Genomic DNA, 25341 nt, shown 5'->3' on the forward strand with positions numbered 1-25341 from the left:
ACGATGCATATTGTTTGGAACATTATTCTGACCATCTTTTGCTAAATGTTGCTTATTAAAATATTCCCCCTTTTCGAGATACAAGCCATAAAAGATTTAACATTCTGGCCCCTTGTGACCCCTAATTACGTAACATATGATAAAAATTTTACAGTATATTGTTGCAAGTTGTTAAGATGAATATCTTTGCTTCTGTAATGTATTACAAAATATTGATCATTTAAGAGATATAAATCAAAGACGTTTAGCCCCTCTGAGCCCCTGATTTGAGGTGTCAGCCCCTTTTTCTTGATTTCAAATGAAAGGTCTTGTGATTTGGAAGACTTTGTTCAACATTTATTCAGAAATTACTTTCCGTTATGGAGATATGTTGAATGGAAATATTTAGGGGCCACCTTTCCAAGTCCTTAAAGGGGCCAGTTTTCAAAGATTAAAAGTATACATATTGTTTAGAACATTATACTGACCATCTTTTGTTCAATATCGCTTATTAAAATATTCCCCCTTTTCGAGATACAAGCCGTCAAAGATTTAACATTCTGGCCCCTTGTGACCCCTAATTTCGTAACATATGATCAAAATTTTACAATATATTGTTGCAAATTGTAAAGATAAATATCTTTGCTTCTGTAATGTTTCACAAAATATTGATCATTAAAGAGCTAGAGATGAAAAACTTTTGACCCCTCTAAGCCCCTCATTTGAGGGGTCAGCCCCTTTTTCTTGATTTCAATTGAAAGGTCTTGTAAAGCTGCACAACTTTTCTTCAATATGTTTGAACAAATTATGAATAGATACGAAGATATGAAACAAAACGTGTCATATTTTGTGAGATATTTCTGAGTCATATTTTTGGCTCTACCGAGCATCGGCGCCATTTGCGCTAGAAAGATTTGGACGCCTGCCTGCAACTCAGCAAACCTTCCTCTACTTTCACTGAAAATCTTGAGTCAATATCTTAAGTCGTTCCGGAGGAGTTTCCAGGACAAGCTGACCCCCTAAAAATAAGAAAATCGTCCATATCTCACGACCGGAAGTGACGTCATCAACGACTTAAATTTCCGACAAGGTTCAGATAAATATCTATCAGATCTGAAAGTTTGGTGAAAATCTGTTGAGCCATTCCTGAGAACTCGCGTGCACAAAATCGGTAAGAAAAAAAAAGAATAATAATAGGGAAAAAGAAACCGAACGAAAACAATAAGGTCTTCCGTTGGAGACGGAAGACCTTAATAAGAAACAGAGTAAAAACAATATGTTCCCCAACTTCGTTTGGGGAACATAATTAGATGTTAGATCCGCTCGCATACTCGCTACACTAACCTTTAAAGGTACTTGGACACAGATTTGAAGTTAATATTTTCTCATTTTGTCTGTTTAATATCACGAAATATAATATTCTAATAGTATTTATAACAAAAATTAATTAAAAATCTTACTTCATTTCAAAGTTATTAAAACTTTAATTTTTTGGCGGGTTTGATTGACACATCCTTGCACTTTCACAAATTTTAACTTTATTCTTAATCCTTAGGAAAATTGGCAATTTCGATATGTTTTAATGAGAAATATTAAAACATTTATCAAGATAAATAATAATATTCAGAGTAGAAATGTTAGAAAGCAAAACACCTTCACAAGTATCGTCATTCTGAACTAAGAGATGCGTACAGAGTTTAGCAAATCGAGCACACTCGTGTTATGTACACAGCTTTTGTAATCAAGGCTCGAGTTCTGTTATTGTTTATATTTAGAATTCACCGGGTGCGTTCATTCGTCACAGTCGGCTTACCACAACTGCAAGGACTGACACTATATTGTGTGTTTGTTTTGCTTTCGAATGTGTCTACTCTGAATTTTCTGGATTATAGTATTGATATTTTTTCATTTATACAAAACGAGATTGCCACTTTTCCTAAGGATTAAGAATAAAATGAAATTTGTGAGAGTGCAAAGATATATCAATCAAACCCGCCGAAAAATTTGAAACTTCAATATCTTTTAAACGAAATAAGAATTACAATTAATTTTTGTGTGAAATGCTATTAAAATATATAAGCTGTGATATTATAGAGAAAACAATAACTTCAAATCTGTGTCCAAGTACCTTTAAAGGATCTATATTCAATTTTGTAAGATTTAAAAATTGAATTGGATTTTTTTTGTCAAATACTACAAAACGTTTAAGCCAAAGAAAATAGAAGTTAATGTTTCTTTCAGGTGTGTAATTCAATCGAATTTACAGAAAAGTAACAGTCTGACTAAAGCCAGCCCCTACTATATCACTGATCGTTAGTAACGAAGTGATATAGTAGGGACTGGCTTTAGTCAGACTGAGAAAAGAAAACTATTTGTAAAATTTGGATTACTTATATGGAAAGTCATCTCCGTCATTAGAGAGTTTACAAATTCCCGGCCATGTATATCTATCTTTTCAAAGTGACAAGAACAAATACATTTTGGGATGAATCTAGTGGACATTTTCGGCTGGGTGAACTTTTACTGCACTATCGATAACGGATAAAATAAAGTATGGAAACCATAAAAAGCAATTATGAAATAAACAAGAATTGATATGGGTTACACCATATCCAAAGATATTCGACTTTTAGATTTAATATGTTTAACAGTGTTTAATGACATTTATGAAAAATAAACTGCGCTGTCTAGTTATGGAGGTGGTGTAAACTGGTGATTACGGTCCCCCAGTCTCATAACAAACAGTGCAAACACCTAGCTGTGTCCACAAGTCCAGTTTAAGCCTTGGTCTACACGTGCGATGGAGTTTTCATTCGCATCTAGCGACCTCGGAGAAACACCTTTTCTTTTGCCGAGAAGTTACGATGACGGACAGAACTTTTTTTCTTAAGGTAGTCCGATCCTCATGTTTACGCAACTAGGTTAAGGGCTACCCAAAGGTAGAACAGTGTATGCAGAGCCTCGGGTATTCGATTATGACGTCACTGTGAAATTGTACAAATGAATCTCGGCGAAAAAATAATGATTTTCTTTTTCATATAATCTTACATACTTTGATTTCTCATGATTATAGTAAATATTAATCAATGTGTAACTTATCTTGTCAGTTTAACACTAATCCAATGTAAAATCAAAGCCAACTTGATTTCGCTGTACTAACAGATATGACGTCATAGGCTAGTTTGACACTCAGTTTATCTGTACTTGAGACGCAGATAAAGCTATTAGTGGAAATGAAAATATGAAAATTAAATCTATATAAGCTTGATCTGATTGCAATTAATTCATATTTTTGAATGCATCAATCAATAGTTCACAGTCTTATTTAATTGATAACAATTAGGTCTCTTATAAAGCCGCAGTCATGCACTTTTATATAGAAACGTACTACAATCACCTCTAAAACCCCTCAAAAATCTCAAAATTTCAACGATATCCGCTTAATTATAAGTTATAATATTTTATACACATGTAGATACTGTCCCTACTATTTTGAAAAGTGCTGGGAGCAAGTTGTGCGCTGTTGATTTTTTCCGTAGTTTTACATTTCTTCAATGCGTATAGTGTAAATGCACATACTGTATCAAAAGACGGCTAAATTTTATAAAATTCCCGGGCAGTGAGAAGTTGCTCCCAGCACTTTTCGGGTTAAGGTATTCAATGTATATAACGAAGGGATTTTGACTGATTTTAAATAATTTTAAACTTGTTAAAAGCACACAGCTAGAAAACAATAAAAGTGAAATAAAACAAATTCACAAGACTTATAACATGTAAGGAGACGGTCATTTTGCACATTTACAGTTTTTGAAGAGTTATCTGCCCTTGATGAAAAGAAGAAAATTTTTGATTTCACAAAATTTCTGCGGTAAATAATTTTTTTTATTTTATATTTTAATAAAGAGGGAGTTTATGCATATTTTCACCAAGAGATTTCTTTGAAATTCAAATTGCTTTTTACAATATCTTATAAAAACATGCACTGCCCATAGACTTCAATGTAAAATTCATTACTTCATTCTTACTTATATTATTCAAATTCTACATAAAATGATATGCTGAACTTTAACATGAAATCAGTTTTCAACTTAGAAATCTCAAACCCGGTTCGGATTTTGTCATACATTAAATAACTATCCCTACATCGTCTTCACACAAGCAGAATCCGACAAGGGATTGAAAATTCCGTCATATAATAATCCACACACAGAATGATTAATTTTTTACTCTCTAAGAGGAAACTATATGATAATTAACAATTAACATGAACTTTATACAATTGTTGATTATAGTATAATTAATTCATCGGTGAAAATATATCAATCGTAGAATGAACTAGATATTCTGTTAGCAAACATGTTACAGAAAAAAAGCTGAAGAGGGAGCGAGCGTAGGAATATTTTTTATTTGCTATTCGGGGGGAAAGTGATCTTTGGAGAAAAAAATTCATTAATTTTGGTTTCTTTTACGCATGACATACACAGCATTATTCTTCTCATGAGCCAATATGTTGTATCTACTTATCATGATGGTACTATTTTCGTCGGAACAATTTGTGTAAGTCGCCGCTGACTACAGTAATATATCTTGAACTGATAGTAAGCACTGATCGAATATATTAAAAATAATAAAGCTCCTTAGTTTTAAATGGCGTTTATTAATAATGTTACTTAATTAAAGCATAATGATCTGAATTAAAATATTGTAGAACACTGCTGAAGGAAAAACTAATTTACTAATCCAATTCAGAACTGCTTTAAAGCGTATGTGCTGTAAACTGAGTGTTAAAAAAACGCCATTTTAAACTACGGGGCTTGTATATTTTATTTCATAATTGCTTTTTATGGTTTCCATACTTATTTAATCCGTTATCGATAGTGCAGTAGAAGTTCACCCAACCGAAAATGTCCAGTAGAAGGTGCACATTTTGGTATGCGATAATTATAAGAAAGAAATTACCTATCTATATATTGATTAACACAGGTGAAACTGTCAATCACTCAGAGCTAAAAAAAAAAAAAATACATGTATTACAAAAAAAAAAACAAAAAAAAAACAAAAAAAAAACAAACAGGACAGTTGAGCTCCTCATAAGACTGTGATACTACCATTCATCAGAGTGTATCTTAGTGACATACAAGGAAGACCCCACCCCTGGGGTTTCCAAACCTCTTACATATTTAAAGTTTTAAGGAGGCTGAGGGAGGGTCAAATTTACCAGCAGATATCTTATTTTCATGCCCCGCCATGAATTTGGCCTTCCATCTAGCTGTCCTTCTGTCCTTCCGTCACACTTTGCTTTTAGTTCTGTTCAAAGCTAAGTTTCAAAGAAACACTATAAGAGATATTTTATCAAACTTCATATGCTGATAGATATTGATGAGAGCTATGCAACTGCATCAACATTTTTTTTATCTTGACCTTTCCTTTGACATTGACTTCACTTTTCTTAAATTAGTGTTAACTCAGTTTTACAATATACCATTAAAGATTCAAGATGGTGTTATCAACTTCACATGTTGATTCATACTGATGAGAGCTTTTCAACTGCATCAACATTTTTTACCTTGACCTTTCCTTTGATCTTTACCTTGACCTCGCTTATCTTTATTCAGTGTTTTGCTCAGTTTTAAAGATACCATTCAAGATATGTTTATCAAACTTCAATGACCTTTCCTTGACCTCACTTTCCTAAATCACTGTCAAACTTCATATGCTGATACATACTGATGTAAGCAATTCAGCTGCATCAACTAGTTTGATCTTGACCTTTTATTTGACCTCGACCTCACTTTTATCAAATTATGTTTAAGTCAGTTTTAACTAAAGACATCTAGATATTTTTATCAAACTCAATATGTTGATACATATTGATGAGAGATATGCAACTGCATCAACAGTTTAAACCTTGGCCTTTGCTTTGACTTTGACCTCAATTTCCTAAATTAGTGTCAAACATCATAAGCTGATAGATATTGAGGTAAGCATTTCAAGTGTATCATTATTTTTACCTTGACCTTTCATTTGATCTTGATCTCACTTTTATCCATTTGTGTTTAAGTCAGTTTTGAAGAAACCACTTGCAATATTTTTTTCACTGATGAGAGCTTTTCAACAGTTTTTGACCTTGGCTTTTCCTTTGACCTCACTTTAATGAAATTAGTGTCAAACTTTATATGCCCCTTTAAGTCAACATACACATATGCGTCAGAAGCAAATTGAAAGTGTGTGTGGGGGGGGGGGGGGCTTACTGAAAGGGGGGCTAAACCAACAAAAAAGAAAACCTTCAATTTTCAATGCATTGAATATGTGTTACATTAAAGTTTTAGAATTCAGAGAATTTAAAACTAACTAGAACAAGATTGTTAGTTTGTTACAGTTAGTTTTAAATCCTCTGAATTCTAAAACTGTATAGTAACAAATGTCTATCTTTGCAAAATTGCCGGTCAAAATTGTTAGTATCCAAAGGAAGGTCTTGTCACAAGGAATACAACTGTAAAATATTTGAAAACACTGGTGCTAACTGTTTAAAAGATATGTCCAAAGTTATTTTCTTTAAAAAAATTTCGACAGGGAATGCCCACTCCCCCATGGTACCTGATCCCACCACTGATGTTTTGGGGGTCTTTGTTTGCGCTGCTCCTATTTTGTATCGTTGTATGGATTTTTGATCTTGTGATCTTGAACACTCTTCGTTAACACCACATGTTTCACTCCAATATTACGGTCAAAAGATCATGAATGTTTATACCCATTGAAAAGTCTTTGCACAGTAATAAGTGAAGTTTTAGAGCTCTATTTAGCGACACCTGTTCAAAGTTATGGCCAATGTTGGGGCGTGGTAAAAATGTGTCAAACTTCAAGGTCAAAGGGTCAAATATGGTGGTACCAAAATGAAGGATTTGTCAAAAGAAATTTTAATACACCTTTGAAATATAAAAGTCATGGCCCCACGCACTCAAAAGTTATGGGCAAGATAAAAGATTTTGCGGACAAACAGACAGACGGTCGGACGGTGTAAAAATATAACCCCGGGTCTTTTGATTACATCATGGCCATAAAAACTTGTTGCAATATTAATTGATGCTCAAGTCATGCACTTGACATTATTAAGTTATATCAAATAACAACAACCCCCTATAGGAAGTAATTTCATTGGGGGGGGGGGCACACCAACTTTTCATTTGGGGTATTTTGAACTCCCAAAAAGGTCATCAGACGTTATTTTTGATGGGAGAGAAGCTTTAATTGTAGCCTTGCTTTCCATAGTATATATGCTACATGTATAGATTGAGCACCCCATGCCCCACCCACGCCGAGTTTCTACGATCATGGCTGAAACAAATTATGAAACAAATTAAACTATTTCGATTCCGATTATTACTGATTTTATAATTTCCATACGCTAGACATCATACATGAGTTAAAGAGAGATAAATGCCATGCTGTTTCAGGCACGCAATGGGGGGGGGGGTGTCAAGGGGGGCATTTCCCCCTTTCCATACACTACTTTGACTGTTGAAATTTTCATTGAAAGACTGTTTGGCCCCTGTTTACTACAGCAAGGAATTTGTCCTTTTTTATTTTGCTTGTCAACTTTTTCAGGTAAGTAAAAAATCAAAGTACTCAGAAGTACTGAAAGCCGCGCTCATTTACAGGTGAATGAAAAAAGACCGTGGTGACAGTTTAAAATCATGTTCAGACGTTTAGAGGATATGTTACACACAAAAATATCTAAATGGCATGTTAAGTATTAAAAAGTTTATAAATTAAATAAAATATAGCTAGAAATTAACAACGTAAAATATTTATCACATGTATCGTTTCGGCGTTTTATATACAAACAGAAGTAAATAAACTCCGATGCAGCAAGATTAATTAAGGTCAAACGACTCTGGACTGATGTGTTCTCAGCGGGGAGTTTTGCATCAAGTCATTAATGATGTCCCCTGTGTGTTAACTAGCCTGAAAGTACAACCGTTATTTATAGAATATGACGCAGACAGGGATACCTGGTGAAAACCTTTCGCACCTTTTGAATTGCTTTGTAAAATATCAGTCAAAGGAGCCAGGAAAAATATTAAACAATTTAATATTTTGATAAAAATATTCGATTTACTATTTTTAAGGTGTTTGAATGGATTGTTTTCTCAACAGCGGCTGGGTGTGTTTAACTATATTTTTACTCGTAAGCTCAGTTTGGCGGTGAAGAAGCAGCTTTTTCTGTTGCTCACCGTCACAATAGCCGGGCATTGCTCTCCGAGCAATCAGCCCGGCTAAAAATAATAAATGGCTACTTTCAAAATCGATGCTTTGTACGTACGTGCTTGTGTTTGGCGAGGTAAGTTTTTGCTAAATATTGAAACAAGATATGAGTTTATATTTACATCCACTGATTATTTTCTCCTTTATTTCTTAAGAAAACCCATCGCGTTCATCACTGCATGAACTACATTAGGCATATCACCTGTACAGATTTCTTGATCAGTGGCCGTTCCATCTATGAAACGTAAAAAGACGTTCGCATCATTAAGACAATAATTAAATATTTTTAATCCTACTTAAAATGATAATTTAAACGGATATAAATATAAACAATAAAATGCTTTCTTTGTTTTTATTACTGGAATGAACGGAAGCAGATGTTGCAGAAAAAATACATAACCCGCGTTTAAATTCACGAATCTAGGAGTCTTGAATAGGGGGAGACAGTTTGGGGTTGGAGTAGGTGCCCCCAGTTACACTAAAAAAATTATTTCATTCAGGAATAACTGTCTTATTATTTTTTTTATTTCATGATGTGATCAATCGATCGGCTTGCGTGATAATTTGTATAAACGCCGAAGGCGTATATTATCACACGCAAATTATCACTCCTCGGTACCAATGTATTTGCTACATCCAAATACATGTATTTGCATGAGTGGGTAGGGGTTGAAAACTTCCAATAAATATGGGTTTACATAAAATGCATGCAAACTGAAAAAACATTAAGTACAGTAAAACATTTAACAGAAAAAAGAATTTTCAAAATATTGAAAAATCTAAATCGCTCACTTTCACATCCTGAAGTGACCTCATCGCCAAGGAGTTATCAAACAGGTTCAATTATTTATCATAGCTAAGATTTGCAAGAATATTGAGCAAGCAATACACGTTTTTTTCAAAGTGCATTTTTATGGTCGATAATAATGCACTTTGAAAAGAAATTCTGTTTTCTCAAAGTGCGTTAATTTGGTCCCAATTCAACATGTTAAACGAAATTTGATTTTTTTTTCAAAGTGTGTAATTTTTCAAAGTGCGTTGTAATACGTGACGCTCGAGCACACAAGCAAACATGGTAGCTACACCACTGACGTCACTACTATGTCAGCGGTTTTCGTGATAAGAGACTTTAGCATGACTTGAATTTCTTAAGGGGGGATTAATATATATATAAGAAATATCGTTTCTAAAATATTATTTTCCATTTTCCGTTCCGTTCCGCTTTCATTTCCATTTTCCATTCCGCGTTTTAGCAACACCTTAAAATGTATTAGTGTTTTATGTGCATTTGATCAGCTGTTGATATAGACCTGACGCTATATCGTAGGTGGAGAGCACACTGAGGCACTTGTTGTAAAGCTTATTGTAAAGCGTAGAATGTGGGCAAATGTAGCGTTTACAACGCCAAGTGCCTGTGATGGGGAGCGCCTAGAATTATATACATGTATATGCAATTTATTTTAAATATCTTGAAACAATTGCAAACTTTTACCCTGTCGAAAACCTCTACACCGCAGCAAAATAACTGTCTACTTTCGTTTTAGTTGAGGATAAAAAAATATATTTCAGATATAATTGTGAGCAAGAGTTTTGGTAACATTCATTTGTAGAATATGGAAAAAAAATATCTGTGGTTCGGAATTACACATTGTGATCATAAAGAGATCAATTATGTTTTGAATTGAAATTTCCCTTTGTAGGCCCCAAGGTTTAAAAAAAAAAACTTCCTCCATAACAATTAACATGGCAAAAAGAATGTATCCAGGACAGGAGATATGATGTAGATTCATTGATCTTCAAATTATCATACATGTAAGTGTACAGACAGAAGTTAACATTTTGTTACATATAGATTTTGAGGGATATAGATAAAAGGAGAAATATTTCAAGCTATATTCAATTTGATAATGAAAAAGCATATAACATCTTTAGAAAGTAGTTTGTTCGTTTTATCCATAGGAAACGTATTTATGTATCTATTTCAGCTTAATTTATTCTTTCTTATACAAATATCCGATTAAATAAGTCCAAGATAGGCTATCATAATGATATTTTCAGACGTCATATTTGATTGATTCTCACTTGTTAATTTACCCTAGTCCGAAAAATCTGACGTTTTTCTGGCTTTTTTACGATTTTGATATTTTACATGCCAGGAAAACGTCAGAACCGGCGCCATTACGAAAACTGGGAATTTCACCGTCTTCAACTGAAGTTGATTTTCTATATTGGGAACCGAATTAGATGCCGAAATCACAATTTATTAATGGCACAATGCTACTAGAACTCACCAATAGCGATGAATAGAAATTACCACTCCACATTCCGATTCAGAACTTGCACGATTTTAAAATGCACGAAATGAAAACAAATCTCGACAGTCAGGTAAAATGTGTTCATCGGATTATATTATTTCATAAACGAAACATAAAAACGATGTTGGTGAGTACTAAAGGTTTTGTACTATTGATAATGTGTGAATTCAGCATTTAATTCGGTTTACAAGTATCGAAAATCAACCTCTGAATGCCGCCTCCGGTTGTAGGCGGCGATTTCCCAGTTTTCGTAATGGCGCCGGTTCTGACGTTTTCCTGGCATGTAAAATATCAAAATCGTAAAAATAGCCAGAAAAACGGTAGATTTTTCGTACTAGTATTTAAAAGCACATTTTATATTGTTTTACTTTTGTTAAATTAAAAATGTTTATCTTTTCAATTTTTCACTCTTACAACATTAGGATGTCCCCTGTAATTGAACGTCTTACAGTAATTTTAATCCCATCTATCCCTCACTTGATTATGTTATTTATTTGACATTTATTGATCATTCAGAATAATTTACCACATGAGGATTAAAAAAAAAAACTTTATTGATCATGTTGATTTAGACCTAATTGTGACCTATTGACCTTTGACCTATTGCAGGCTGAACCCCTGAGAGTCCTCGTTACAGGAGCCGCTGGTCAGATTGCCTATTCCCTCCTTTACTCTGTAGCCAGGGGAGATGTCTTTGGCAAGGACCAGGTACAAACTCTTATTGCATTCTCTGTTTCAAAAATGTACCGGTATTGGAATTCAATGAAAATCCGAATCAGTTTGTAGAAATAAATTAATAACCAATATAATAATGAAATTTTAAAAATGCATTGTCTTTTTTAATCATTTAAATTTCTTGGTGTCTATGTTTTTGGGTAAGCAACATTAAATATTTAGTTGAATGTCTGATTTTAACATGAGAAATTATATTTTTCAGCCCATCATTTTGGTTCTCCTTGATATTGCTCCCATGATGGGGGTCCTGAATGGTGTTGTCATGGAGCTGATGGACTGCTCCCTCCCCCTCCTCCAGCGTATGTAACACACTGTAACACATTGTACTATTGGCTTATCATGTCACTAAATACCTCTAGCGTATATATCACAGTCTATAGGCTTATTATGCCTACATTACACTCAATATAGAATGCCTATGTTACTATTTCCTCCAGCGTGTGTTACACATAATATTTACCGAGACACCGTTGCTATGCAGAATACGAACAAATACTAAAACACAAGATAAGAAGATCCTGTGACTGTAGTGAAATATATTACAGAAAATATTTAGATTACTATGTAAAATTTTAATATCTGCAGAGGTTGAGCCTATTAAAGGGAAATTATTTATCAAAGATAAAATTACAGTACTACAATATTTTTATTCAGTAGCCCATATTACTCAATGAATAATGCATACAAAAGAACTACACCATGTGAAATAATGGAGTAGTAAATTGTCTGACTTGTATAACCTTGAGAGCTATGACCTTGACCCGTTTTGTAGAGGTGATCCCCTCCTGTGATGAGATGGAGGCCTTTAAGGACGTAGACGTCGCGATGTTGGTGGGGGCCATGCCTCGCCGCGAGCAATGGAGAGAAAGGACCTCCTGGCCGCCAACGTCAAGATCTTCAAGTCTCAGGGGCAGGCCATCGATAAAGTGGCCAAGAAAAATATAAAGGTACAAAACTCTGTCCCTCTCAAACAAACAATATCAAGGTAGACAACTCTCTCCCTCTCAAACAAACAATATCAAGGTAGACATCTCTGTACCTCTCAAACATAGAAAATCAAGATAGACATCTCTCCTAAAACCTTATCTAAAAAACTCATATCAAGGTAGACAACTCTATTAAAACCAATCAAATAAAGAATATCAAGGGAAAACTTTAATTAATATATCAAGGTAGACCACTCTTTCTATACTCTATTTAATAAAGGAAATCGAGAAAATCAAGCCTGAAAAAAGAGATCATTGTAAAATTGTGAATTCAGACACACCCAGTAGTTGCATATTTTGGTAGCCCATTTATTGAGCACTACCTGTAATTATGAATTCTTTAGGTAACCTCCATATCTCTTGTTTTTAGTGGTTTTATGGATTACATTGTAGGTGGTGGTGGTAGGAAACCCAGCCAACACTAACGCTTACATCTGTAAGAAGTATGCCCCCTCCATCCCTCCCCAGAACTTCACCGCCCTGACTAGGCTGGACCAGAACCGGGCACAGGCACAGGTAAGATATACTGACCAGAACCGGGCACAGGCACAGGTAAGATATACTGACCAGAACCGGGCACAGGCACAGGTAAGATATACTGACCAGAACCGGGCACAGGCAACAGGTAAGATATACTGCCAAAACCGGGCACAGGCACAGGTAAGACATACTGACCAGAACCGGGCACAGCACAGGTGAGAGTATACTGACCAGAACCGGGCACAGGCACAGGTAAGATATACTGACCAGAACCGGGCACAGGCACAGGTAAGATATACTGACCAGAACTGGGCACAGGCACAGGTGTAAAGATATACTGACCAGAACTGGGCACAGGCACAGGTAAGATATACTGACCAGAACCGGGCACAGGCACAGGTAAGACATACTGACCAGAACCGGGCACAGGCACAGGTAAGATATACTGACCAGAACCGGGCACAGGCTCAGGTAAGATATACTGACCAGAACCGGGCACAGGCACAGGTAAGATATACTGACCAGAACCGGGCACAGGCACAGGTAAGATATACTGACCAGAACCGGGCACAGGCACAGGTAAGATATACTGACCAGAACCGGGCACAGGCACAGGTAAGATATACTGACCAGAACCGGGCACAGGCACAGGTAAGATATACTGACCAGAACCGGGCACAGGCACAGGTAAGATATGCTGACCAGAACGGGGCACAGACACAGGTAAGATATACTGACCAGAACCGGGCACAGGCACAGGTAAGATATACTGACCAGAACCGGGCACAGGCACAGGTAAGATATACTGACCAGAACCGGGCTCAGGCACAGGTAAGATATACCCACCCACCCACCCCCAAGTATATGAAGCTTACTTTAATAAGTACACATACATTATGTGTACACAATTTAGTTGAAAAACTCATAAGTTTATTGGGAAGTAAAACATTAAGGTAAATTTACTGGAAAAAGAGAAAAATTCAAGGTTATCAGAATATGATTACTAGTGTTTATTTATAAGTGGCCACCTGTTTAGGGGTCCCGTACAGTTTTGTTCCAGACTGTTTGATTGGTGTCTATTTACAGGTGGCGGCCCGTGTAGGAGTCCCTAACAGCGCTGTACGTAATTGTGTGATTTGGGGGACCCATTCATCCACACAGTATCCAGATCTGACCTACGCCGTCGTCAACGTGAAGGGGGAAGAAGTCAAGGCTCGTGACGCCATCAAGGATGATAACTGGGTCAAGAACGACTTCGTCAAGGTAGTGTTTTTAAAGTTTATGAGTTTAAAAGCAAGTAAATGTTAAACAAAACTACATTTAATGAAAATTCTTTTTGGTTTGCTCTTTAAGTAAGAGGTATAAGGTTTTCTCCTTACATTGTGTGACATATTTGAGCAGATTCTTTAAACTCTAGATGCTAAAACAAATGCTTATTTTTGATTTGTACAAAGTAACAACATGTACAGATAAGAACTAATTCATATACCGGGTACTCGTGTTAAAGTTACCTGGTAATGAAAATGACTAACCTCTTACATGTTATTACAGACGGTCCAGCAGAGAGGAGCCGCTGTGATCGCTGCCAGGAAGTTGTCCAGCGCCATGTCTGCCGCTAAAGCTATCGTGGACCACGTACATGACTGGTGGTTTGGAGTTCCTGAGGTAACCAATGTCATGTTTTGTAACGATAATGTATTTAATATGTGGTATCTTGACAATTTGAAAGAAAGTAGGTCACATGCATTTTGATGCCGCACAGTGTAGTTTAAGATCTGTCTAGAGTGTTGTCTTTAAAAAGAAACGGCAGAGCAAACTAATGATTGACAGTCTCTCAAAACTGTCACTACAAATTAATACCTCCATGTACTCAACCAGGGACCTATTTACCAAGTAGTTAGTATATAGGTTCCTGTACTTAGTATTTTATTTTGAGACTTATTTCATTTGAAAATTGATGTTATATTTTGGCTCCTTACAATTTTTTTCAAAAAATTGATAAAAATGAAACTTGTTTAACTTTATTGGTACATAATTTTGATGACAGGGTAACATGGTGTCTATGGCGGTTCCCTCGGACGGTTCCTATGGCATTGAGGAGGGGTTGATCTACAGCTTTCCCGTCCGCACCAAACCCGATCACACGTACGAGATCATCAAGGACCTGCCGATCGACGATTTCTCGCGGGAGAAGATGGACATCACCATGAAGGAGTTGGTGGGAGAGAAGAACATGGCGATGGCGGCCTGTCAGGACTGACCGCCCGCCCGACTCTAACCCCCCGGGTGTTTATAGTGGTGACAGATAATTATCAGTAATCGTGGTGGTTCCTAGAACACACTCTGACGTCTTGTTGTAGCTGCTTTTTTGTTCCATGCCAGCTTTACTAATAAACTTCTCGTGTATAGCCCAGCTTCCATACTTCATGGTTAATGACAACTCTTTGTATAAATAATAGACATATAAAAAGTTTGATGTGTTTTAGTGGGACTTCTGTTAAAATTATGATGGGCAGCTTTTTTTTTTTTTCTAGAATCAAGATATATAAAAGCTTTGTAAAGCAAAGAATGTACTCTATAGAATGGTATTTATATGATTTTAATTATACTTTGAGTGCCATTGCTAATCATCAGATTAGGACGATATTAAAATTCACCATTAATAGAAGATCTCTGTGTTCAAAGTGTTAATGTGTCTCTTTAATAAACTAAAATAGAGGTCATCGCTTGTTTTAAATATTTCAATAGATATGATTTCAGCCAGATTTATTTCCCTTGGCAATCATAATGGATTGTTGATTGAATGTTGTTTTACGTCCCATTTGAGAATTTTTCAATTAGGTAGAGATGTCACCATAAACTGATTAAGGGCTTTAAATTTTGACCTTTATTCGGCACTTGGGGTCTTTGAGCAGTGAAGGATCTTTGATGTGTCAATGCTTTCCATGACACAGGATCTAGTTTTTAAGGTCTCATCTGTAGTACCCTCCATCATATATTGGAGGTTCCTTCTTTATTCAATTTAAATCCTCGCAATGAGGTATTTATTATACCCCCGCAAACGAAGTTTAGGGGGGTATATTGGAATCACCATGTCCGTCTGTCTGTCCGTCTGTCTGTCTGTCTGTCCGGACCGTTTCTCAGAAACTGTTGGATGGATTTGTCTGAAAATTTATACACTTATTTTTCACCATATGAAGTTGTGCACCTGGGATTTTCATCATGATTGGATGATTTTTCTGCATTTTACAGGTGTTTTTTCTTTTTTATTTTGTGATTTTGTTTGGCTCATAACTAGAAAACTATTAGACTTACAATCATCAAACTTGGACAATTTATGCATCTTGGGAAGACGGTGTGTCCCAACTTATTTCAAGGTCACTGTGACCTCTAATTTAAGTGATTTTTTTAAAAAAAAAAAAAACTAAGTCTTTAAAATTTAAAATTTCATAATCCTAAAAAATGTAAAAATATAGTTGTATCCTCATTTCAAAATGCTAAATCAAGTAAAAACTTAATTTTTATCATACACTTTACAGCAAATTTTGTAACAAATGCTTATGATTTGAAAGGAATTCAGTTTGTCCCATGGGCATAATTATCAAGCACTGGTCAAGGAGAATTTTTGATAGCAGAAATGTGCATGTCAAATTAGAAGAAAGAGAGAAATTAATGAGTTCATTGTCAGGAGACTGGCAAGAGCATCATGCAGTATTATCTTGATTCATCTCTTGGGAGTTGGGCAAAAAGAAATGGCCTTATAGTTGCTTGTGTTAATTAAGAGTTCTTGATGGCTGTAGTTCAGATAAAGATCTTTCAATTGGTGTAATGTAATTAAAACAAATTGATGTTTTAGTAAATATGATTAAAACTGAATTAGTATTGTATAATACAATTAAAATTAATTATACTTGTGTTCATTGAAAAAAATTACATTTCAATTTTTATCTATTTGCAACAAATTGCAGTCATGTCTCACTTAGAATTTTATAGTCTAAAGAATAATTAATTTTTGATTTTTTTTTATCAGACTGTAACATTTCCATTATTTCATAAAATATGCAATAAACAATTTAAAATTGCAGATGGATATTTGTTAAGCTCTAACGCAACCGGTTTAGAATTGTTTTTATTAATCCCTACACAGTCTCTTAGAGATGTATGTACAATATTTTAAACATGATAAGAAATGGAAATTAGATCATTGAAATCTGTGTCAATCTGTTAATCAAGGTTACTTGATTTTCTTGCACCCTAACCAATTTATGATTATCGAACAATATTTGATGGGCGTATCATGATGTGGCAGGGCACTTTATTAGACAATAGTGAACACCCCTTACTAGATCCATAAAATTTTTCTGAATTGGTACCTACTCTGAAAATCCCAGCGGGGGTATTTGTCCCTATTGGACAATTCTAGTTCAATTTAAAGTTTTCATAGTGGTAGCCATTGAGGTGAAGAAATCATTGTGTAGGAATCATTTTTTTACTTAAGAAAATTGGATTCTTAAAACCTCTGCTCATTCATAATTTTGGAACGTCAAGATTTTCTTCCTTGGCTGTTTCCTGTCAGTCAAAAACTGGTTACTCAAAAAGAAAAAAAAATCACCTGGTTGACCTTGAAAATTTATGGACTGAAGGCTGAAGAGGGACTAGAAAGATAAAAACAGACAGAAAATAAATCCCAAAGTCAATTGTTACTTAAGGATACACGATCCTCAGCCAGGAAGGATAACTCTTTAATTTATAATTAAATTCAAAAAGTATTAAAATAAGGTTTGAAATTGAAATTTTTTCATGCAACAATTTTCATTTTATGCCTCTACGTATGATTCAATGGTCTTTAAAGTTTTAACAAACGTTATTTAAAAAGTTGACATCTGTGCCTCATAATATGAAGTAAAACTTGCATATTTAAAAAAAAATCAATCTTCTTTTAATTTAGCCTTAGTTTCCAATGTTTATATGCATGATTTGAAATTAGAAGTGATTTACAGTGTTTTCTTTGAAAGGAAACACTTCATACACTATGCGTTATCAAACAATGGAAGTACGTAGGAGAAAGTAAAGTCCAAATAATTGTGAAATTCATGCAATTTTCTTTAAAAGCCTGGATACCTATGATTTTTATTCTTAAAATATATTTCTTGATCAATTATCAATTAAGAAATTTGCAATAGGTTGTTCAAATCACATTTCCTGAAAAATTATTTGAGATTTACTAATTTTCCCTATATAATATGATTAAATTTAAAGATGGATTTTAAAGAAACACCGTGGGTAAATACATTTTAATTTGAGAATTTAGAGACATCTTTGTGAGTATTTTCAATTACGCAATGCCTGATTTTCAGAACCTGAGGATCGGATAACCTTAAATTTATATAATTTATCCTATTCAAGATGATGATATTCAAGGTGTCCTGCAATCTTACATAATTCTATTAGACTTTTTCATCATGAATCTTGTATGGCATGGCCTTGTATAAATCGAAACCACATTTCTATAAAACAATCAACAAAATGAGACATTGTAGTTTTATTTCAAATAATTTATTTTCCCCATATTATACATTTATAAAAATCTATATAAAACACTTTTTCGTTTTTATGTAATGCAAACAAATTCTTTACAATGAATTGCTGTTTTCATAACGTGAGCCAAACCAATAATAAGGTGATCAGAAATGAAAATTTCATGAATGAAAGAAAAGAATATGAGGTTGTTGGTAAAAAAATTTATTTTTAGCCAAAAACCATAAAAATCTGACCACCCACCCCTAAAATAATAAAATAAAACCACAGTATCAGTGAATGTTACTATATAATTTGTACAACATGACGCAGCCTTTGGCGGATGGAGCTAGATTGCCCCACATCTCATGACTCGGTGTTAAGCTGAGCACAGTGTCCCTGGGTATAAACTGGACGTTTGTAGACTCGTAAGCCTCCTCCTGGTTTCCTTTGGTGTACAGGTCCCTAACTTCTGACGAGGACAAACTACACCTGAAACAGATGATAATGATACTTCAATAACATAATACACTACAGTCAAACCTTAATTTATCTAGAACTTGAGGGAAGCAAGGAAATATTTTGAGATAAATCATACTTTATGAAATAAGGGACTTTAAAATTGCTCTGGCATGTCCTGGTTTCCCAGATGTCAGTGTTCAACTACAATACCCAATTGTATTTGATAATGGGACATTATGCAGTAAAACACCATTACTATAGCAGGGATGAGAGATTTTGATTTGCTATGAACAGAATTCATTATATATGTATATCCATTATGTAGAAAGATCACAGACTGTGATTGAAAATATCTCACCACAAATTTAAATTTGTTATTAGTGTGTCAGCAAAAATCATATTTTACTATACACTGGAACCATCACAAGTAATATTTACCTGATTATAAACTCAGCACTTGGACGCCTTGCTGCAGAAATATTTTGAGCCACACCAATCAAAGTTTGGTTGTGAGAGGGAGGAAGCTGGAATGTTCACTTAGTATCAACAACTTCTCTCATTATTGAATCATAAATCTCACATAGTTTTTCTTCATTCAGATCCGAAAACTTTATTTCCTCCAAAGGAATCTTTCCAACAATTTCCTGAAGAAAAAATTCTGATCATAAAATTTGTGTGTACATGTGCTGGTCAGTAAATATTTTTTGTTAGTCTGAAAGGATCCTTGACTTTTTTTTATGTTTTCACCTACCTGTGGAGGATATAATGGATTGTTAGTGCATAACAGTCTACTTATTTTTGTTTTATATATTAAGTGAAGTTTACACATTATATTTGTTATATCTGCCTATGTTAATTTATCATTACCTGTGGCTCTGGATGACCCCCGGAACATCCCACATCCCTGGTGCTTCTGCACAATGTTCACTCCTAACTAGGAAAATAACCTTATCGTCCGTCGTCAGGACAATGGTGCCATCTCCAGCGGATCAGACATGTATGCCTGGCTGTCCTGAAAATCCCGGACACCGTCCTCAGCCAAGACCTTAGCATTCTTACCCCAATTTGTTCCTAAAAAATCCTTATAACATGTCAGTCCCAAGTTCAAAGTCAAAATATCATTAGAAAGAGAAACAGATGATAGGCGAAATTTAGTTCCATTAAAAATCTTCGCGGATTTTCGAGACTCTTTTGTTCCAGTTGACATCTATTTGTTGATCGTAGTCATTATGTTTTCTCCTGTTGTACTCTTTGTTTATAAAAACGCGCGTGTTTGAATTGGTAATTGTCTGTGTCGACGGAACACTTAAAAGGACAATACTCTCGTTTTCCATAATTTCGGCGGTCCACAGTGCGATTTAACTGGGATTAGGATGCTACAAATTCATATCTTTTCTATCGTTTCTAACTTTCAGTTTTGACACGACAGACAGGAAATGCTAATTTTCATTAAGTTGTTCTTAGAATAAAAATTTACCAAGTTGACTAATTTTTATCATGGTTAATTATATGGATATTTTACTTGACACCTTTATTTCACTGAATAATTAAACAATATTTGTGACTTATTTTATTCAAAATGTGACCTTATTATAAATTCACGAATACATTTTGATCAAACTAGTTCAAAGCATATCAAAGATTAAGATCCTTTCAAGCATGCGCATTGTTTACTTCTCCTTGGCAACAGAGCTGACTGTGACAACACACTGTTGTTTGCTGTTGATTTCCACAGGAGTTTCTTCACTGAAGAAGAATAAACATCACAAAAATGGATTTTAGTAGGGTCTTCATCTTAACATTGACTACGTTGGAAGTAGCGGAATTATTCTGAGTCCAGAACAAAAGGCCGCTTTACAGACTTCGCTTGTTATTTTAAAGAATTCTGGTAAATTTCACAGAGTTTACTTCTGGGTAAAATTCTTGGTGTAAAAGATGATTACTTCATTGCACAAGGTGTTGGGAGAGATGAAAATGGAGGACAGGAAAACTTTCTACAGGTATGTTTTTTTCAATAATCTAATGTCAATATTGTTCACTTTTTCAACATGATTAATAGTAAAAACAGGAAATGATCAGTATACTTAGAAAATTATTTGAACTTATACCTTGTTCTACAGCAAAGATTGTGTCCACTGGGGTCTTTTGCCACCAGCAACTAAAGCAATGAGGGAACAAAGCAAGCTAGCCAAAGGTAGATTTACCGGGGATCCATCCTATGAATTGAGCACACAGAACAGAAGAAAGCCGAGGATGGAGAGGAACCCGGGGAGGAGGAAACGGTCAGTGTCTGATAAATAAAAATAGCATGTGTAACAGCTGCTCATTACTATTCATCATCAAAATAGCTTATTTGAAAGTGCTTGTGAGAAAGAAAAATAAACAATGATTAACATGATATCAAATATTAGTCACTAGATGTATCATGTTAAATTAGATTTTTATATTGTGGTATTTTTTAAACAATTGAAACAAAATACAAGTTTCTGTCAGATTACCTAGATAATCTTTTTAGAAAACAAAAATGCGATTCTCGACCACCACTGGAGAATTGAGAGAACATGTTGATAATACGGTATATTTTTAAGGGATTTGGGGAAAATCAGCAAGCATTATGTATATTTAGAGTCCAACATACTACAGTATATCAATGATTTATTAACACTTTGGTTTGGGCAATATTGATTTGTTGTACATTGTAAAGGTCAATATACATTGCACAAAATTTTATGCTTGAGGTTTTGGTCATGGTGTACGTAATTTTCTTGCAGCATTGTACAATAGTCCCTAATACATATAGCTTGAACATCACAACTTAGAATGTTGTTGTTTTTGTTGTTTTTCTAACTTCCTAAATTTTTTTTACATTGTAACACAGTACAGTAATAATTTTAGTTTATTGAATATAAATATGAACCTTAAACTTTTTGTAGATAACAATCAAAGAAGAAGACAGGTTGTCCTCTGTTATTGCTGAAATTGATGAAGATGTGAAAATTGTTCCACGAGCAGCCTTCATCAAGACACCAGAAGGAAAAGTCATCGCAAATAGAAGTTTTGAAGGTAGCTCATTTTAAAGACATTTAATTTAGATTAAAAATAAATTCAATGTGAACTCTTCATTAATTTACTCCAGCTTAATTAATATCATTGATAATTATCACTATTTATTGGTACATGTTATTGGATTTTTTCAGTTGTTCAATTTATAGCTAAATCTTGACATTTTGCATTACAACTCACATTTTTTTTTGTATCCAGGATTGTCCGTTTCGGAATCAGCCAAGCTGTGCTCCTACATGCACTTCCGTGAACCTATCAGCCTCCAGGAGAAGACTCTGCTACAGAAGGCTAACCTGGACAAGGCTATCGACTTCATGGATACACTGGAGGAGGATATCCCTAAAGGTCAGAGGGCAACCCGGCCAAAAATTACCCCCCCCCCTCTCTCTTATCATAAACTGAAAATTTATACTTTGGACAATCAATAATCAAAAATGCAATCCAGTTACTTCCCTCTCTATTTTTTTATTGATTTAAAAATGTGGACACAATTTACAAAATTTAGAAAAGAGATAATTTATTAATGGAACAATTACACAATGTTAAACATAAATACATCTCTAACCTATAGCTTTGTTCTGTTACTAGGTTCCTGGAGTCTACAGTTTGAGCGTGGTAGTGGACTGGTCACCCTCAGGAGTTTGTTGTGGTTAGGTTACATTAGTTATCACGTCCCCGGCACCCGTCTATACGGATCCTGTTACGTGGGTAACGGAGAGAAGAACCTGGATCTGCCGTTCATGTTATGAGGGGGTAGGGTTTTGTGATTGTGACTGTAATGAACCGTGAAGAGACCTCATGTTGTCCAAATTCATTGTGAGAGACTTCAAACTCAAATCGTTACTTGTACATATTAAATTATATATACTATGAAAAAATAATACACTTGAATAAATCATTTATAATTTATTTTATTCTTCTTTACTTAATGCTTGTTATTTAGAGGTAAATACAAGCCAGGTGTTACTAATAGCAATTATTTCTTGGTCCAGATACATGTAGATCTTAGGAATTCACAAGAAAAGCAAGATACGTCCAATATGTTTTAGATAGATATTTGGTACTTGTTTTTTTTAAGAACATACGCAAGGTACCTTATCTACTTAAAATTTTCCAAGATATCCTAAATTTAAACTTATAATATCATTACATGTTTTTAACAAAAAATCAGCATGCGTTACCAGGGGTTTGAAAAGATATCGAATTTTGAAATTTTTTGCATTATTCAAATAAAAATGTTCAAAAATTATAAAACATAAATTCACGATTTTTTTTAATCAAAAATTGTTTTAAAAGAGGTGTACAAATCCATATATAGACATTAAAAATATAGCACACATGTCCTTCATTTAGTGGAACTCTTCAACTCCAGGGAAGAATCCAAAAATGTTCAAACTACAAATTTTGGTTCAAGATCAACTGTCATCTAAAAATAAATGGAAATTGATTTTATGGAGAGAAATAACCTCATTTTTAAAAATAGCCCAATTTCCCCTTCAATATTTCATTCTTCGGTTTTTGTCTCAATTTTTGCTTTGAATGATTAAACTTTATAGCTGTATCTGATAAATTTTAGAGAAAGATCGATTTATTTGTTTCAATCCCATTCACATGGTTAATTTTTTTTCAATCGGATTAAAATCAAATCCTTTGATCCGCTCCGGTAGATAGCTACACATGTAGCGATATACGGAGCGGATCCAAAGGATTTGATTTTAATCAGATTGATTTTTTTCAGCATACATTGCAGGAAATTTCCGAAAAGTTTGACAGAAATTGCCTTTTAATTCCTTGATACAATTTTAGAGGGGGTATAATAGTTACATATCCAAATAATTAAAAAAAAATTTCTCTCAGTTTGCCTGCTTGATGTACAGAAGTAAAGAAGAAGATTTTTAAAGATTGCAATAATTTTAGTGGTTTTGGCCCCACCCCTCAGGCCCCAGGGGGACGAGGACCATGAAATTCACAATTCTTGTCCCCCCCCCCACCCATAGATGCTGTATACCAAATTTGGTTGAAATTGATTCTGTGGTTTCAGAGAAGAAGATGAAAATGTTCAAATGTTTAACACACGAAGCACGACGACGGACGAAAACGGATAGCAATAGGTCACCTGAGTTACTCAGGTGACCTAAAAAAGGGCACAAAAAAATCAAACTATCTGAGGAATAAAAAAAACATTAAAAAGCATTTTTTCAAGGGAGTGTGTTTCCAGAGGGTGAAAGGTCAAATTTTACTATTTTGTAATGACTGGATGTTGGACTATCAGATTACCAGGCTGTCAGACTATCGGAATACTGGGTTAACACCCCCCCCCCCCCGTCCCCCGTCCCTGGTTTGAATTTTTTGTATGTAAAATTTATATATGTCTATATATCCTGAATCAAGGAAAAACATCTCTTATTCGTTAGAACTTGTCAGCTTCCGGGGGGTACGTCCCCAGACCTCCAAAAAGGACCTTGCATTAGACCCAATGGTGGCTTCAGTACAGCCACCTGACCCTATGCTTTCTTTTGCCCCCCCCCCCCTTCTCCCGTGACGAAGTTCCTGGATCCGCCACTGAACAGATATAGCAATAGGTGACGTGAATGAATCCTGATACATAAAAATGGGATATTGTGATTTCATCATTTAATGGACAATTTAAGCAAAACAATTAAATCACCTGACAGGTAGATAACACACTGACAGCTACGTCACGTGAATTAGAGATTATCAATAGGACGCGGCCACCGTTACTGAAGTCAGGTAAGGAAAATAGGAGGCGTAATTTTAGCATTCCTGAACAATTTTTCTCCTTTTCACAAAGATTTAAGGAATTCCGCAGAAAATGACTTATCCGTCTACAATCATAATTATGATGTGTCGTTCAACTGAATACTAGTTTAACTTTAGTTTATACATAGATATACTTCGTAGAGCTATAAATGTGATAGTTTTGTGGATTTTAAATTTATCAAACTGCCATTAATTTGGGGGAGAAAACTTGTTACATTGTATGACATCATGATATTTACCATTTTCTGTCATTTTAGCAATTTTTGACTAAAACAGCCCATTTTTTAGCAGTTAAAATATGCGCGTATCTAGAACGGCCCTGGTCGGGCGGACACCCCTACCCTCAGATTTTTTAGAGTTATTAAACTCACCTTGAAACTACTAGAAATTAATTGTAGATCTGCGTTCAGTTGGTATGAGAAGTCATAGAAATAAAGTCTTAAAAGTCAACGACCCTCCAAAGGTTATTCATGCAGCCCCCCCCCCATCCGTTTTTCTTCCAGAAAATCTTGAGTGCAGCTAGATTTGAAAAAAACGTTATATTTTCAGTAACATGTTGAAGAATACCTAGGTCTATCGATCCAAGACTATAATGTTGGACATTTTACACTTTGACAGGTATAATTACAGAATCTAAAATTATGGACCCCCGTACCAGTGCCCAGGACGTGATGCGATGTGACCTGTGTGTGAGACCACTGTGGTACAAATGTACTGTGATACATGTCTTGTCACCCTGTGTAAGGCCTGTGTGGGAG

At 34.8% G+C, this 25341-nt stretch overlaps 3 pseudogenes; 2 read left to right on the forward strand and 1 right to left on the reverse strand.

The window, feature by feature from the left end:
• Positions 1 to 11131: 11131 nt before the first annotated feature.
• Positions 11132 to 15483, forward strand: LOC134268270 (malate dehydrogenase, cytoplasmic-like; annotated as a pseudogene).
• Positions 15484 to 18316: 2833 nt separating this feature from the next.
• On the reverse strand, positions 18317 to 20100 carry LOC134268269 (uridine diphosphate glucose pyrophosphatase NUDT22-like; annotated as a pseudogene).
• Positions 20101 to 20398: 298 nt separating this feature from the next.
• On the forward strand, positions 20399 to 22711 carry LOC134268268 (radial spoke head protein 9 homolog; annotated as a pseudogene).
• Positions 22712 to 25341: the final 2630 nt, after the last annotated feature.

This window comes from Saccostrea cucullata, unplaced genomic scaffold (genome assembly GCF_032062105.1).
Source record: "Saccostrea cucullata isolate Sc308-1 unplaced genomic scaffold, CSIRO_AGI_Scuc_v1 ctg9397, whole genome shotgun sequence".
Taxonomy (NCBI): domain Eukaryota; kingdom Metazoa; phylum Mollusca; class Bivalvia; order Ostreida; family Ostreidae; genus Saccostrea; species Saccostrea cuccullata.